Source organism: Limulus polyphemus, unplaced genomic scaffold (genome assembly GCF_000517525.1).
Source record: "Limulus polyphemus unplaced genomic scaffold, Limulus_polyphemus-2.1.2 Scaffold10955, whole genome shotgun sequence".
Classification (NCBI taxonomy): Eukaryota; Metazoa; Arthropoda; class Merostomata; order Xiphosura; family Limulidae; genus Limulus; species Limulus polyphemus.
In genome coordinates, this window is record NW_013676565.1 from 23 (window position 1) to 3,755 (window position 3,733).

At 33.1% G+C, this 3,733-nt stretch overlaps 1 long non-coding RNA gene across 1 annotated transcript; it reads left to right on the top strand.

The window, feature by feature from the left end:
• The first annotated feature begins 846 nt into the window (after positions 1–846).
• Positions 847–2,138, top strand: LOC111083741. Its single transcript, XR_002609216.1, has 2 exons — positions 847–1,576; positions 1,680–2,138. It is a non-coding gene; the product is annotated as an uncharacterized LOC111083741 (long non-coding RNA).
• The last annotated feature ends 1,595 nt before the right edge of the window (positions 2,139–3,733 follow it).

The following is a 3,733-nucleotide window of genomic DNA, read 5'->3' on the forward strand; positions in this document are numbered from 1 at the left end:
CAATAGAAAACTACATAAGAGGTACACATCAGTCAATAGAAAACTACATCAGGGGGAGGTACACATCAGTCAATAGAAAACTACATAAGGGGGAGGTACACATCAGTCAATAGAAAACTACATCAGGGGGAGGTACACATCAGTCAATAGAAAACTACATAGGAGGTACACATCAGTCAATAGAAAACTACATCAGGGGGAGGTACACATCAGTCAATAGAAAACTACATAAGGGGGAGTTGCACATCAGTCAATAGAAAACTACATAAGGGGTACACATCAGTCAATAGAAAACTACGTAAGGGGGTACACATAAGTCAACAGAAATCTACATAAGGTGGAGGTATACATCAGTCAACAGAAAACTACATAAGGGGGAGTTACACATCAGTCAATAGAAAACTACATAAGGGGAGGTACACATCAGTCAATAGAAAATTACATAAGGGGAGTTACACATCAGTCAATAGAAAACTACATCAAGGGGTACACATCAGTCAATAGAAAACTACATAAGGGGGTAGGTACACATCAGTCAATAGAAAACTACATAAGGGGGTAGTTACACATCAGTCAATAGAAAACTAGATAAGTGGGAGTTACACATCAGTCAATAGAAAACTACATAAGGGGGGAGGTACACATCAGTCAGTAGGAAACTACGTAAGGGGGAGGTACACATCAGTCGACATAAAACTACAGTAGAATAAAATTTGTTAAGATTTAACAGTCAGTCAGGAAATGGTAAAGTTCAGGTGTTGTACTTTGTTTTTGTAGCAACAAAAATGTTAATGTTCACTGTAACCATACTGTCCAGATAGGCTGTAAACTTCCATCAGTTTATTGATATAGGTCTCATCTATTTATTTAGGCTGAGAAGATAAAAGCGGAGTTCTCGGAGACCAAGAAAGATAGTTGAAAGTTATGATTAATATTTTGGTTTCAAGTGTTATAGTTTGGTTCTGAATTCATTATGTTTAGAATAAGCTTGTGTTTAAGTGTAATTATCAAACATATACAATTTTCTATAAATATTGAAATCTAACCCTTAGTAACAAGCAGAATCTGGTTTTCTTGGGCACTTACATTTGTATTCATGATAGTGACATAACTAATAGTTTCTTCTATTGTAATTAAAACTGATTTATAAATGAGTTACTGCTAATATACTAAAATTTCCATCAAAACAACACATCTGTAGTCAACGTGTTTTTTAAGTAAATTTTAAAATAAAGCTCTACTTCAATTTTGTTTACTTCTCACGGATTAACAACAGATTTGTCATTACGACCTTGAATATTAACGAAATATTTGTCATTAACGAGCGTCATTACGACCTTGAAGATTAACAACAGATTTGTCATTAACAAGTGTCCTTACGACCTTGAAGATTAACAACAGATTTGTCATTAATGAGTGACCTTATGATCTTGAATATTAACGAAATATTTGTCATTAACGAGCGTCATTACGACCTTGAAGATTAACAACAGATTTGTCATTAACGAGTGTCATTACAACCTTGAAGATTAACGACATATTTGTTATTATGACCTTGAAGATTAACAACAGATTTGTCATTAACAAGTGTCATTATGACCTTGAAGATTAACACTGTATTTGTCATTAACGAGTGTCCTTATGACCTTGAAGTTTAACAACAGATTTGCTATTAACAGGTTATTACGACCTTGAAGACTAAAACATTTGTCTTTAGCATGTGCTCTTATAATCCCAAGGATTAATAAGATTTGTCATTAATGCATGCATATATTAAACCTTATTTTGCCAGTTGGGTGGATTTTTTATTGTACTTAACATTTATGAAGTTAAACCAAAATATCCATTTTTTTTTGGTAGAATTAAGTTTCCAAAAGTATGTATTTCATAAAAATCCAGAGGTCTGTCATTATGGTGTACTATCTATTTAGAATTTATGTATTGAAAATAATCCATAAAAACATTATTTAAAACTTGAAACGTTGAGTACATAGTGTCTTTCAGGTGACTGAAAACGAAGTCTGGAATACATTATAGCTGAGACTTGAAATACTGTATTTGTCATGTATTGTAAATTAAATGTGTGTGTATTCTTATTCAGTTAATAATTGTATGGTAATAAAGATTTGTTGGGTTCATCGTATGTAGTTCTATATTAAAACTAACAACGGTTAATTATTTTTATCCCAAGAAGAATCAACTGTCGTTCTGATGTGTATAAACGCTGAACTTAAAAGAAGTGTGTCCCGTGTGACTACCCTAATTTAGCGAGTTTTGTTCACATTTAGAACAACCAGACTTATCATGCATTCGTTATTCCAAGATTTGGAGAACTGTATTTCATCAATAAAATATTGTGGACTCCATCCATCTTGATGTGTACTACTGATAACAAATGTCTTTACTGAGTTACTGTTAACAATGCAAAGCCATCCAAGGATAGTATGAAAACAAATATTTTACTTTGGAAATTCTCACCTCATTCGAAATGTACACATACCAGGATGAACTAACAGAAACACTGTATCAGATTTCAGTTTCCATACTTCTGTAGCAGATGCACAGACAAGAAAATAACAATATTTTCAACATGTACAACAACCAGACTATGAAATCTGTTTATTATAAATGGCCTTAGACCATTAGCATCGGGTAAAAATAACTATGTACAAATCTCATTGTTTTATTTTGGCCTTATTTTTTTTACAAGATTTCCTCCTCAACTTACTTTTATGAGATCTACACTGGTATACTGGAAGATCATTCCCACTTATAATTAGCTGGAAGATCATTCCCAACAAATCAAAAGGTCTTTGTTCAATGTTCTTATAATTATGTTCTTATAATTAGCTGGAAGATCATTCCCAACAAATCAAAAGGTCTTTGTTCAATGTTCTTATAATTAGCTGGAAGATCATTCCCAGCAAATCAAAATGTTCTTATTCAAGTGTTCTTATAATTAGCTGGAAGATCATTCCCAACAAATCAAAAGGTCTTTGTTCAAGGTTCTTATAATTAGCTGGAAGATCATTCCCAACAAATCAAAAGGTCTTTGTTCAATGTTCTTATAATTAGCTGGAAGATCATTCCCAACAAATCAAAAGGTCTTTGTTCAATGTTCTTATAATTACTAAGCCTCCTTAGTTCTATGAAAACCAAATGATAACTTTTTCATCCTCCAAGGATTACGATGTCTTCTTTGTTATATTTATTTAATAATAAGTATGTCTTGCTTGTTATCTCTCACCTCCAGGGATAAATATGTCTTGTTATCTGTCATATCCAAGAATGAATATGACTTGCTTGTTATTCTTTCAATTTCCACCGTGAAATGTAAAATGTTTGTTGTTCTATTTCAACTTCCGTAACAAAATATGCTTTTATTGTGTTTCTATCACGACTGGCCCAGGCTGTGAACAGGAAATGTACATAGGTCAAACCTCCAGAGGGCTATCCATATCATCCCCAACATTGAAATGCATTTGGTGTTCATTGTCTCGTCACTGTAGTTGAGCTTATTAAACCACTGATTGTCAGGCACGCCCAATCCTGTAATAACAAAAATCTATGGTAACTTAATATGTTACGTATAATACGCGAGACCGAAATCAATGCTACAAGACCAACTTTTCCATGTCTTACAGTTAAATTAGAGAACAGGTTAAACATTCGCCAAGTTTTTATTATTTTATTTTATGAGGATGACGTTTCAAGCTAGTGCTCTTCGTACAGC